Source organism: Hemiscyllium ocellatum, chromosome 6 (genome assembly GCF_020745735.1).
Source record: "Hemiscyllium ocellatum isolate sHemOce1 chromosome 6, sHemOce1.pat.X.cur, whole genome shotgun sequence".
Classification (NCBI taxonomy): Eukaryota; Metazoa; Chordata; class Chondrichthyes; order Orectolobiformes; family Hemiscylliidae; genus Hemiscyllium; species Hemiscyllium ocellatum.
This window is the reverse complement of record NC_083406.1, coordinates 67,526,971-67,541,237: the sequence shown is the minus strand read 5'-3', so window position 1 is coordinate 67,541,237 and position 14,267 is coordinate 67,526,971. Positions and strand designations below refer to the sequence as shown.

Genomic DNA, 14,267 nt, shown 5'->3' with positions numbered 1-14,267 from the left:
ACACCTGTTGTGTTTTTCCAGCACCCCACTCTCGACACGGTACAAAATCCTATCTTAGGTGTCGCTGCGACTCAATGTAGTTTCAGTTTTGCACTACCCCTCTTCAGTTGCAATAATGTGTGATTCCAGTCACACCCCCATCATGAAATAGTGCAGTTGCAGCCTCTCGTCGCCCAGTATCTCTGTCACTATGGGTATTACCAGCCTCCAAGCCCTCGGTGTAGCTGTGACTGGGTGTCGTTCCAGACTCCAGCCCTCGATGTCGCTGTGACTGAATGTAATACCAGCCTTCAGCCTTGGTGTCGCTGTGAATGTGTTGAACCAACCCTCGGTGTCGTTGTAACTGGATGCAGTAGCAGCCTCCAGCCCTCAGTGTCGCTTTGACTGGTTGCAGTACTAGCCTCCAGCCCACAGTGTCGCTGTGACTGGGTGTAGTACTAGCCTCCAACCCACGATGTCGCTGTGACTGGGTGTAGTGCCAGCCTCCAGTCCGTAGTGTCGCTGTGACTGGGTGTAGTACTTGCATCCAGCCCAGGGTTTTGCTGTGACTGGGTGTAGTACTAGCCTCCAGCCCACGGTGTCGCTGTAATTGGGTGGTTGCAGGCGGTGCCGGAGCAGGCGGACGGGGCGGGGTGGAACGGGAATGGAGAGATCACGGAGCCAGAGACCGGAGTGAGGGGTAGAGGCCAGCGGCCCGATATACAAACGGTGATAATAGAAGCCGGGAGACGGATGGTAACCGAGGTCGGGATGAGTTTTAGGCCGTGAGAGGTGAGCCCGTACCCAGTTACGTGACTGGCGGCACCGGCACGGAGAGAGCGCGCGGCCCGGTCTCTCTCCTCCGGGGGCTCCGGGTCTCGGTGCTGAGAAGCTGCAGCCCTGGCCTCAGACACAAATAATGTCGGCTTTTCCCCAGCCGAGGCCACTCTAGAGATAAGGCAGAGCCTTAAAGCCGGAGTCCTGCCTGAGCACAGACCCTACTGCCCTGGGAGCCCTTTGCCTGGCTCCGGAGCAGAGGATCATCGCCGGGCGGGGGCGGGGGGCGGGGGCTGGAGACTGCAGGAGGCGTCCCCATCATCTCCAGGAGGAGGTTTCCCCTTCAATCCAACAGCAGGGGGAGGTTTTCCCCATAATCCAGGTGATTTTCACCTTAATCCAGGAGGAGAATGGTGTAATCACCCCTCCCCCGTACCTGTTAGAAAGCTGCCTCCCAATTGTTTTGAATTTTCTGAGCAGTATTTACACAATAGCCTCCTTTCCAAAACTGACTGTAATTCGCGGTAAAATAATAGCGTTGCGCAGATTATGTTGTGATTTTATTTCTCTGTAAAGAACGAATGGGGATTTTGGTCAGACTTTAGCTCTGTTCTTCCTATTCTCGTAAAGTTCTGTTCATGTTTATGTCCACAAATGTCTGTTCCTTTAGCAAATGCTGTGTTTTATCCCTCTTAGCCACACCCCCCCCCCATCCCCGTCAACATCTGTTGAGAAATATCTTGTTTGGTGATAGTTGAACTAACTTATGAATAACTTCACTTGTTCGATTTTCCTCAAATATATGTATGAAAATTATAATTTTGCACCTGCAAATATCATATTTGCCGTAAAACAGATATAGCTACCAAGCTTATGTTAAATATTCTTTGTGGTATGTATTGCTGCCCTCCTGTGTGGGAGTGGGGTGCTCTTTTTCGATTGTGCAAGCAATTGAAGTGAAACACTAGCACATAAAAATCTTTTGTGCATTCTGATGGTGGAGTGCGGTGGGAGTTATGGTCCATTCATTTTAAGATACCATTTTGATTTGGAACTCCATATACCAAGTATTCTGACCAAAGGTCACCAGGCTGAAAACATTAACTCCACTTCTCTTTTGAGAGATGCTGCCAGACCTGCTGACTTTCTGCAGTCTTTTCAGTTTGTTTTTCAGATTTCCAGTATTCACAGTTCTTTATTTTTATTTTTCTTAATCATGTTGCTGTCAAAGTCCCTTCAGGGATTTCTTGATCACATTTCTAGGAGACATCTCTATAATGCTGAAAGACAGAAGGTGCTGAAAAGGTGTTATTACCTCATGGTTGGATTTAGAATTGGGGACATTATTCCTGAATGAGGGGTTGCCCCTGTAAGACAAAGATGAAAAGGAATTTCTTCTGAATTTTATGAATATTTGGAAAACTCTACCGCAGCAAGTGTGAAGGTGGTCTCAATGATATCAAAGCTCAGATAGGCAGATTGTCCAGTTTTAAGGGACACAGGCAGGAAAGTGGAGATGAGGCCAAGATCAGGTCAACTGCAATTTTATTGAATGACAGAACAGATACAAGTGCTGTTTCTTGTCTTTCACAGTTTGCTGTTCATGCTCAGTTTACCATATTGAAAGAAGTACTGATTCCTTTCTTTTTATTTCATGTTGAATCTTTCTCCATTTTAGAGTCCCATTTTCAGCCAAGCTAATGGCACAGGACCTCTGCCATTTGAAGGCAAAGCCAAACATAGAATTGAAACAAGTGGTTATTCACATGGTGCCTTGGGCAGGGGGAAAAGAGAAAAGTAATGGTCCTTTGGACTTCTCCTTATCTGCTGTTTTTCTCTTTCTGAATGTATGCATGACAAAAACATTCTTTCCTCAAGGGATACAGCTGTAACTGTTTACCTTTGTTTTGAATGTTTCTTGCCTGCTATTGCTCTCTTAATTCAGAATTCACTTAATTTCTGTCTTGTCTCTAAGGTGAAATTATGTATGTCTAGACACTTCTCATTTAAGGCAACCAGTGCTGTCCCATTGGGATTGAACTGGTCTAGTAAGATTTTAGTTGGTATGGCAATAATTGAAAAATTAACATTTATGGAATGTAAACTAGATAAAATGTAGGCATGTAACAAATACATAATTACTACTGGAGAAATCTGAGGTCACACCCATTGATCCTCTGCTCAATTTGGTAATCTCTGTCAAATGATGAAGGCTGATGCCACTTACAGAGCATATCATAGCCCCCTTGTCTAGTGTGCATCAAATTGATAGTGGAACATGTACTGCCCATTTATTTCTTACATTAGCTTCTGTTGTAATGCTTGTAATTGAGACACTGTGGAAAGAAAAATGTTTATCTTATTTCTCTCTGCAAACCCATTTCAATAAGTTAAGCTATACCATTGACTTGGTTTGGTATATATGTAACAAGGTGAACTGAACAGTATGCTTTCTAAAACTGGCATGGCATTGTGTTCATATACAGGGTAAGATGGAATCGAAATACAGTGCATTGTTCTTTCAGAGAACTAGTGCAAGCGTTGTCAATTGTTTGCTTTTATTCTTTGCTGTAACACGTTTTGCCGCTATGTCTCAGGCAGACATTATGACAACTTACAAACCATATTAATGCAACAGAACGTCCCAAGGCCTTTTTAAGGAGCATCACAAAACAACGTATAACACTGACCCACTTAGGAAGATATTAGATTAGATGATCAAAAGTTTGCTCAAAACGGTAGGTTTTTGAGGAAATCAAGGCAGAGAGCGAAAGGATTCAGAAATTGGGGCCGACGCAACTGAGCATGGTCAGCAGTTGTGAAACATCCTGGATTAGGAATACACAAGGCTAGATTCAGCAGAGTGCACGCAAGTTGTGGGTCTGAAGGAGGTGACAGATATGGTGGGATGAAGCCATGGACAAATTAGAAAACAATGATAAAATCTTTTAAAATCAAAGTTCTACAAATGTAGATCAGCAAGCACAAAGCTGAAAGCGGAACAAGGGCTATTGTGAGTTACACACATGTAGCAGAGTTTTGGATGACCTCAGATTGTAGAGAGACAAGCCAGAAGCTCATCGGAATATTCAAAATTTCAAGTTATACAGCACCTTTAAAAACAAACAATCCCATGTACTTCATGAAGATTAAAAGGAAGAGACATTGTGCCATGATGCTCAAGTAAAACATCACACATGTTGGAACTACTCAATAGGTCAGACAGCATTTGTGGAGAGATATATAGTTAATATTTCAGGTCAAAACGATTAATGAAGTTAGATCACATGGGATTCAGGTAGAGCCTGCCATTTACATATCAAATTGGCTTGACAGTAGGAGATAGAAGGTGGTGGGGAATGTTATTTTTCAGACTGGAAGCCTGTGACCAGTGGTGTTCCGTAGGGATTAGTGCAGGGTCCACTGTTGTTTATCATTTATATAAATTATTGGATAAGAATTTAGGAAGCATGGTTTGTATGTTTGTGGGTGACACCAAAATTGTTGGAATAGTCAACAGTGAAGAATGTTGTCTAAGATGACAAAGGGATCTTGATCAACTGGGCCAATAGGCTGAGGAGAGGCAGATGGAGTTTAACTTGGATAAATGTGAAGTGTTGCATTTTGGTAACCCAAACAAGGGCAGCACTTATACAGTTAAGGGTAGGACCCTGGATAGTGTTATTGAACAGAGAGACCAAGGGGTTCCAGGTGCATATTTCTTTAAAAGTTGTGTTGCAAGTAGACAGTGATTAAGAAAGTATTTTGGCACACTTGCCTTCATTTCACAGGCAATTAGGTACAGGAAAGAGATGGGCATCATGTTGAGGCTGTGGAGCAGTGAGGCCACTTTTGGAGTACTGCGTACAGTTCTGGTTGCCCTGCCTTGGGAAAGATCTTATTAGATTGGAGAGGATTTAGAAAAGAGATACAAGGGTGTCGCTGTCACCAGAGGGTTTGATTTATAAGGAGAGGCTGGGACTCTTTCAATGCAGCATAGGAGGTTGAGGGGTGACCTTAAAGAGATTTATAAAATCATGAGGGGCATAGATAAGATGAATAGCAACGGTCTTTTCCAAGGATGGGGTGGGTTCAAAACTCAGGGCCATATTTGTTAGGCGAGAGAACAAAAATTTAAAAGGCACCTGAGGGACAGTGTTTTTACAGGATGGTTTGTGTGTGGAATGAACCGCTAGAGAAAGTGGTAGATGCAAGTAGACTAACAATATTTAAAAAACATTTGGACAGGTACATGAATAGGAAAGGTTAAGAGAGATATGGGCCAAACATAGGCAAATGGGATTAGTTTAGTTTGGGAAACGTGGTCAGCATGGACGAGTTGGACTAAAAGATCTGTTTCCTTGCTATATTACTATATAAAACTTTTGATCAGAATTACAGAAGTTAGAACTGTAACAGTTTCTAAGCAAGAGAGTGCAGAGAAAGGGAAGGAAAAAGCAAAAGGCGAATGAATATAAGCAGGAGATTTTGAATACAAATAGTGCTGAGAAATCCAGCAAGTCTGGCAAAAGAGAAGATCTGTGATAGAGTGAAAGGGGAGAGCGATTAAGGAACAAAAAGGGATGATGGCACAACAGAAACAGCATCATTTATTTATTTTGTCATTTAATCTTTTCCTGTCTTTCACTGTATCTCAGAACTACCCTTTTGTTCTCCTGCTTTCCATATTACCAGCCTGTAGATATACTTAAATTTTATGATATCCATCAAATGCCTTTTCATGATCATATTAATGGTTATTAACCTGAAACATTAACTCTGTTTCTGCAAATGCTTCCTTGCCTGCTAATATGTCAAACATTTTCTGGGCCTTCTTGGACGAGTTAGAAGAGATGCTTGGAAACTCAACCAATGACAGACATAGAAAAGAAAAGGATTTCGGGAGGAGTTGAGGTGTCGAGTGCACCTGCACACTGATTTGCAAAGTTCCCCGAGCTTATTGTTTAATCCCTGCTATGTCTGTTGTATTCAAGAAAAAAAATTGATAAATTTTATATTAAAGGCATCAAAGGGATGTGGATAGAAAGTGGGAATGTGGTGTTAGATAATGGATCAGCCATAATCATATTGAATGGCAGAGAAGGCACCTCCTTACTTTTGCAGCGGTTCAAGAAGGCAGCTCGCCACCCACTTTCTCAACGGCAACCAAGGAAATGCAACAAATGCTGGCCAGCTAGTGACACCCACATCCCACAAAGAATTTTTAAAAATCTCCTACTTTATATGCCTCCCTTAGATTTTCTGTCTGCCACATTGAGGACCTCTTACCCCAGATTTTTGAGTAATGTGTGAAATCACCCTTCCATCTCAAAGCTCCAGCTATTTTTGCTGTGGCCACAACAACTCTTATTTTAATGCTTTCTTGAAAATAGAAGCATATCTTTCATGCAAGACATAAGACATAGAAGCAGAAGTAGGCAATTCAGCCCATCGACCGCTTCACTATTCAGTGAGATCATGCCTGATGTGATAATCCTTAATTCACCTTTCCTACCTTTTCCCCAAAACTCTTGATTTCTTAACTGATTAAAATTCTGTTTATCCCAGCTTTTTATATTGTTAATGACCCAGTCTCTGTGGTAAGGAATTCCACATGTTCCACCAGCACCATCACCTGTGTAAAGAAATTTCTCCTCATCTCTGTTTTAAGTGAGCAACCTCCTATACTGAGATTATATCCTCTGGTTCTACACTGTCATAATGGGAAATGATCTTTCAAGCATGCTAAGAATCTTCAATATGGTAGCCTTCCATTCTACTAAACTCCAGTGAGTACAGATCCAACCTACTCAACCTCTTCTCAACGGGCAATCCTCCCTAATTGAGGTCCACCTACTGAACCTTTTTTTTAATTGCCTCAATGGCTCGTGCATCTTTCTTTAGATAAAGGGACCAAAAACTGCACAGTACTCCAGGTATTGTCTGATGAGTCCTTCTATAGCCTTAGCAAATTTCCTTACTTTTATGCACCAATCACTTTGAAATAAAGGCCAATTATCCACTTGCTTACCCTATTACCTGCTGAATTTGTTTGTTTGATTTTGTGATTCTTGCATGATGATCCAAAAGTCCCTCTGTGCTGCAGTTCTTCCTGCCAAATGCACAATCTTACATTTACCCACAATGTATTTTATCTACCAATTTTTTTTGCCCATGTGCTTAAACTGCCTGTATCTATCTGCAGACTATTTGTGTCATCCTCACCATTTGCCTTCTCACCTGCTTTTGTGTCATCCACAAACTTGGCTATAGCACATTCACTTCCCTCATCCAAGTCACTAATATGTATTGCAAATAATTCTGGCACCAGAAGTTATCCCTATAACACTCGATTAGTTACAGGCTGCAAACCTGAAAATGCTCCTTTTAACCTATCTGTGTTCTGTTAGTTAGCCGATCCTCTGAGTATGCTAATGTAATACCATAGGCTCTTATTAAGTAACCTTGTATGCGGTACCTTATTAAACCCCTTTGTTATGTTATGCAGAACTGATTGTGCTAATTAAGTTCCAAATTTTAGACAATTGTAAGTGATACAATCCTGAATAAATGGATGCAAAAGGACATCTGCACAAGTAATGAGCCTGAATTCAAGTTTAGATTTTGGATACTCCTCATTCAACAGCATTAGCATTTAGTTGGAAACAGTAATCAAGTGTATCTGCTTTCCAGGTTAGAGTTCATTGTTAGATGTTTATGATTTGAAAACATGCAATTTGTGTGGAATTGTGTTAGTTCAGGTCTTTTTAAAAATTTGACCTACTTCTGCGTTATAAGCATTTGCATAGTTGGAGTAAGCTGTTTGTTATGAGGTTCAAAAGTTAGGGAGGAGGGAGCATTGATAATTATGGTTAGTTCATCTTGTTTTTTAGGGAATATAATTGTAGATAATATTTGTGCAAGCCAGTGTTTTGCTGACAAAGTTGTGTTTAATGTCAGGAGAATTTAACAGCTCATTACTGGTCGTATTGAGCAGGAAATCAATTGCAAAAGTAGATGTAGAGATTTAGGTTCAGTGGTTATTGTGGACTTTGTTCATATTATGTGTTGATTCATTGCATCTGTCTTGGCAAAGCATTTGTGTATCGGCAGCCATCCCTTGGCAAGTGCATTTCCTGTGATCAATCAATGTTGGGATTGTAAATAGGTACAGCATTATGTTTTGAGAAGGCACCAAGATAATCAAATATAAATAACAGCTTTTTAAAATTTACAACATTGAAAGGAAGCAATCTTTCTTGTATTCTAATGCGAAACACAAAACAAGGTGGGCATAGTATAAAATACCTAAGATAGAAGGATTTCTTTGATATTCAGCAATCTTTTTTCAAACCACTATTCTTAAAATTTCTTGTATTGAACAAAGATGAAAACCAGCTGCCTTTTCTCAAGTGCAGTTTGAAATTTGTATTTTGCTCTTAAACTCTGGGAAGGGTAGGACGAACGTTTGCTCGAGTCAAAAGTGGAATGAAATGTTACTGCTGAATAAAGGAAAAGTCTGTGGATAAAGCATGTCATGTGAAGAAGTGCATGTATACCATTCTAATTATCAATTTATGAACAAATGGATACCTTAGTTGCATGCAGATGGTTTGATCTGGTGAGAAGGTAACAAATGACATTAAATGTGAAAACTAAATTCACTTTTTGAATTTGGATATTTTCATCCAAGTTACTTCACTTGTTCGCACGTTAAAACTGTGGTGTCACTTTTTAAGGGTGCTCATTTACCCCCTTTGTTCAAGAGAGGTGTAAATTGAGTCCAGTGCTTTATAGGTTTATCTTTATAGAGTCATACAGCAGGGAAATAGACCCTTCGGTCCAACTCATCCATTCTAACCAGATTAGTTGAACTAAACTAGTCCCATTTGCCTGGGTTTTGTCCATATCCAACTAAAACTTGCCTGTTCAAGTACTTATCCAAGTGCCTTTTTAAAACATAGTAACTGTATCTGCATCTACTGCATCTTCTAGCAGTTCATTTCACCCTCTGTGTGAAGAAAAACACCCCTCGGGTCTTTTTCAAATATTTTCTCTCACCTTGAATTTATGCCCTCAAGTTTTGAACTTCCCAACCCCGAGGAAAAAATATCTTTGCTATTCACCTTAACTATGCCCCTCGTAATTTAATAAGCCACTATAAGGTCACCCCTCAACCTCCTATTCTCCAGTGAAAATAGTTTCAGCCTGTCTAGCCTCTCCAGTCCTGCTAATATCTTTGTATATCTTTTCTGTACCCTCTTCAGTTTAGTAATATCTTTCCTAGAGAAGTGACCAGAACTGTAAACAGTATTCCAAAAGCAGCTCACCAACATCCTGTACAACCACAGCAAGACATCCCTACACTTATACTCAATGATCTGACCAATGAAAGCAAGCATGCCAAATGCCTTCTTGACCACTCTCTCTGTCTGAGGCACAGTTTTCAATGAGCTAGTACCTGAATCACTAAGTTCTTCTGTTTTGCAACACTTTCCAGGGCCCTACCATTAACTGTATAAATCCTGCCCTTGTTCAAGAAGTTGGACATGTTTGTAAAGAATTTCAATGATTTCTTGTATTGGTGGATATAATTTTTTAAAAAATTATTGAAAGTTTTTTTATACTATTACAGCAAATACAAAACAATACAATTCAAAACAATACAAAGGAAGAACACAATGTGAAAAAAAACCAACCCACCCTTGTACAAATGTATGAATATATATAGAAAAGTATATATTAAAAAACCCAGCTAACTATTTACCTAAATAAACAATAACCAATAACAAACTAATAAATAGTAATAACTCAACTCAGCCAAACAAGACGCTCATACATTTGTAGTTCCTCCTCCCTGGATATTGGACTCATAAAGTACAATCATTATGGTTTTGTAAAAGCCCTTATTAGTGTGGCAGATAAATCTGTATCTAGGTATTCCAAAAAGGGCTGCCATTCGTCTCCGCCGCATCTGCTCCCAGGAGGACCAGTTCCAACACCGCACAGCTCAGATGGCCTCCTTCTTCAAGGACCGCAGATTCCCCCCAGATGTGATCGACGATGCCCTCCACCGCATCTCCTCCACTTCCCGCTCCTCCGCCCTTGAGCCCTGCTCCTCCAACCGCCACCAAGACAGAACCCCACTGGTTCTCACCTACCACCCTACCAACCTCCGTATACAACGTATCATCCGCCGTCATTTCCGCCACCTCCAAACAGACCCCACCACCAGGGATATATTTCCCTCCCCTCCCTATCAGCGTTCCGCAAAGACCACTCCCTTCGTGACTCCCTCGTCAGGTCCATACCCCCCACCAACCCAACCTCCACTCCCGGCACCTTCCCCTGCAACCGCAGGAAATGTAAAACTTGCGCCCACACCTCCTCCCTCACTTCCCTCCAAGGCCCCAAGGGATCCTTCCATATCCGCCACAAGTTCACCTGTACCTCCACACACATCATCTATTGTATCCGCTGCACCCGATGTGGCCTCCTCTATATTGGTGAGACGGGCCGCTTACTTGCGGCCTCTGGGACGCCCGGACCAACCAACCCAACCACCCCGTGGCTCAACACTTTAACTCTCCCTCCCACTCCACCGAGGACATGCAGGTCCTTGGACTCCTCCACCGGCAGAACATAACAACATGACGGCTGGAGGAGGAGCGCCTCATCTTCCGCCTGGGAACCCTCCAACCACAAGGAATGAACTCAGATTTCTCCAGTTTCCTCATTTCCCCTCCCCCCACCTTGTCTCAGTCGGTTCCCTCAACTCAGCACCGCCCTCCTAACCTGCAATCTTCTTCCTGACCTCTCCGTCCCCACCCCACTCCGGCCTATCACCCTCACCTTGACCTCCTTCCACTTATCACATCTCCAACGCCCCTCCCCCAAGTCCCTCCTCCCTACCTTTTATCTTAGCCTGCTTGGCACACTCTCCTCATTCCTGATGAAGGGCTTATGCCCGAAACGTCGAATTTCCTGTTCCTTGGATGCTGCCTAACCTGCTGTGCTTTAACCAGCAACACATTTTCAGCTGCCATGTCTTATAAAAATTCTCAGTCTTGTGGTGTACCATACTTATGAGAAAATCGTAGAGGATATGCTCTATAACAATCTTACGCCATCTGACAGGTGCGAGGGTTTGGATACCCAACCTAGCAAGATATTCTTTCTTGCGCAGAAAGTGAGAGCATTGAAAAGTTTGTTCTTATGCGCATCTGCAGGGAATATGCTGGGCAGGCCAAGAAGAAGATGATCATGGTCCTTCTCCACCCTTACACCCAAATCCTCTCCATTGCACCTGCCACAGTGCTCCTGTATGTTTGAAATCTACCACAGGGCCAAAGACAATGGGTAAGTGTACCCATACCGACCTTACACTTGGGACATGTTGAAGACATCCCTGTTTTAAATTTTGACAAACGGTCTGGAGCCAAGTGGACCCTATGGAGAATCATCAACTGTAAAGCATGTGTCCTATTGCAAATTGATATCTTTCTTGCGTTTTCCCAAATATCTTGCTCTGCCTCTGAGGAGACTTCAACGCTGAGCTCTTTCGCACGCACCCTACAGAGTTGATCAAACTCAATCTGAGGGGGCACCCCCCAATTGTTGATATAAAGTACTGTCAGAAAGTGTACTCTTAGCACTGAGCATCCTCCTCTCTTTGTCAGATTTGTAGGGATCAGTCACAAGTTCAGCCTTTTTTTTGAATAAAATCCCTAACTTGAAAAAAAACAAAAGAGGTCCCTGTTAGATAGCTCGTATTTCTATGTTAACTGATCAAAGGACACCATTGTGTCTCCCTCAAATAGATTGCCCACGCAAGACACACCCCTAGTTACCCACTGTTTGAATCGCGAAACTATCGTCCCCGGTTGAAAATCTGGCATATACTCATTATAGGTATAAGAGAAGATGTTTTGCCAATAGTACCTTCCCTTTGCCGAATTGCCCTCAATGCTTTATCAGTATTGGTAACTATTGAGTTTTGGCAATATTCCCTAACTGTCCTCATTTTGTCCAAAAACAGCAAGCTGGTAAGGGGGCACCTTGCCTGGAAGGTTTCAATATCTAACCATATTGAAAGAGAATCCCTACAAACCCAATCACTCACGTAGAATAAAAGCGAGCTTAGTTGGTAGCTTTTAATGTCCGGAGATCCACTCCCCCCAAACTTACAATTTTGCAATTACAATTTAGCTAATTTAATGAGGGGCTGCTTACTATGCAAAATAAAAGAGCTGAACCAGCCATTCAATCTCCTGAATGTTTGCTTATCAAAATCAGGGGAGCATCTGGAAAGGGTATAACAAACGGGGGAGAATGTTCAGCTTAATAAGTGCTATCTGACCCAACCACGAGACCGGAAGTGCCTCCCATCTTTAAAGGTCTTGTTTGATTTTGTCAAATAATTGAACAAAATTAGCTTTGAACAGTCGATCCAGAACTGGAATAATGAATATACCCAAATACATACAACCCCGCTGTGACCACTTAAATAGGAACCGATATCCGCCTCAAGACCTAAACCTTCATAAGACCACCCATAGGCATAGCCTCTGATTTTGCAAAATTAATCTTGTACCTCAAAAAGGTGCCAAATACACTGATGCATTGTATCGGTGAGGCACCAAAACTGCTGGATTTTTCAAAAAAACTTAGGACATCGTCTGCGTACAATGAAATCTTATGTAATTTGACCCCACTTCTAGAGTTGATATATTGTGATCCCTACGAATGGCCTCCGCCAATGGTTCAATCACCAATGTAAAAAGCAGTGGCAAAAGGGGACAGCCCTGCTGGCTGCCCCTAAAAATGTTAAAATTGCTTGATCGCACCCCATTAATGACCACAGTGAGAGGGTCACTGTAGAGAACCTTTACCCATCTTATAAAGACTTTGCCCAAGCCAAACTGCTGCAGAGTATAGAAAAGGTATGGCCACTCAACTCTGTTAAATGTCTTCTCTGCATCTAGAGAAATCACCAATCCCTGTATTGACTGTTGTTGACATACTTGAATTACATGAAGCCTCCTTGCATTATTGGAGGTTCTGCGGCTTTTTATGAAGCCCATCTGGTCCTCTTTAATAACAGAAGGTAACACAGTCTCCAACCTTAATGCAAGAATCTAGAGAGGATTTTAAAGTCAACATTTAAGAGTGAAATGGGCCTGGATGAACCACAGTCTTCTAGGACTTTCCTTTCTTAAGAATAAGTGAAATATTGGCCTCTCAGAGATGGCAGGAGACAATCATGGCTGTATGAGTCATTTAACATGTCGAGCATCGGGCCTGACAATGTGTTTATAAATTCCTTATAGAATTAGCTGGGAAGTCCGTCAGGACCGGGTGCCTTTCTACTCTGAAGCTGCTTCACAGCCTCCTGCACATCTTGCTCTGATAAAGGGGCATTCCTGAAGAAGGGCTTATGCCTGAAACGTCGACTCTCCTGCTCCTTGGATGCTGCCTGACCTGCGCTTTTCCAGCAACACGTTTTCAGCATTGAGAAAAGACTCTTGTTCGGGGTCACGCCCGGGAGCTCCAGATCCTTGAAAAATAGCTCCATTTGACCTGCCCCTCCTTGACACCCTCAGATTGGTATAACTTAAAGTAAAATCTTTTTGGAGTCACATGTTAGGTTCCCAGACCCTTCCCTAATCACCATAATAGCTTGAAGTGTGCTCCTTTTCCTGGCAAGAGATGCTAAGTATTTGCCTGGCCTGTCACCATGCTAATATAACCTTTGCTTTGCAAAAATAAGCTCCTTCTTTGCTGTCTGTGAGAGTATGAAATTCAATGCAGACCGCAGCATCATAATCCTCTGTAGCTTGCGCAGTGATGGCCTGTCAAAGTAAACCTTCTTGGCTGCTTTCAACTGTGCTTGGAGAAGTTGCTGCTCACCCTTCTGCCACTTCCTACTGGCAGAGTAGGAAATAATTAATCCAATGGCATAGGCTTTGGCAGTTTCCCAGAGGACAGATGGGCTACTAGCCGAGCCCGAGTTCATGTCTAGGAACACCTGAAATTCCCCAGAGAAGTACTCTCCAAACTTGTTATCCTTGAGGATAAAGGGGTCCATTTGTCAGTGCCTCGAACCTATTGTAACGTTATTAATCTTAACCAACAGGTACATTGGAGCGTGATCGGAAGTGGTAATATTACCAATTGTACAAGATGCCACAAAGTCCAGGGTTGCCACGGGGGTCAGAAAAATAATCAATCCTAGTGTGACATCTATGTGGATTGGAAAAAAAAGGCCATAAAATCCCTGCCAGTAGGGTGGAGACGCCTCCAGACATCCACCAACTGTAACTCCACAGACAGATCCACCAGTTGTTTAGTTTGTACAGAAGGTAACGGGGTGTCTTTGGGCAACCTATTCACTGTGGGGTCCATGAGACAGTTAAAACCTCCCCCTATAATGATATACTGAGAGTAGAGACTGGTCAGTTTAGAGAACGCATCAACCAAAAATTTGAGGGGGTGGGCCGTAGGGCAATAAA

At 42.4% G+C, this 14,267-nt stretch overlaps 1 protein-coding gene across 3 annotated transcripts in view; it reads left to right on the top strand.

Moving 5' to 3' along the window:
* The first annotated feature begins 588 nt into the window (after positions 1-588).
* Positions 589-14,267, top strand: part of rev1 (REV1 DNA directed polymerase) — a 139,228-nt gene continuing 125,549 nt past the window's right edge. For 2 of the 3 annotated variants that reach the window (XM_060826629.1, XM_060826631.1), the window contains exon 1: positions 589-771. The gene's annotated coding sequence lies outside the window, so the exon portion shown is untranslated. The remainder of the gene's footprint in view (positions 772-14,267) is intronic. The other variant, XM_060826630.1, reaches the window with a different exon arrangement.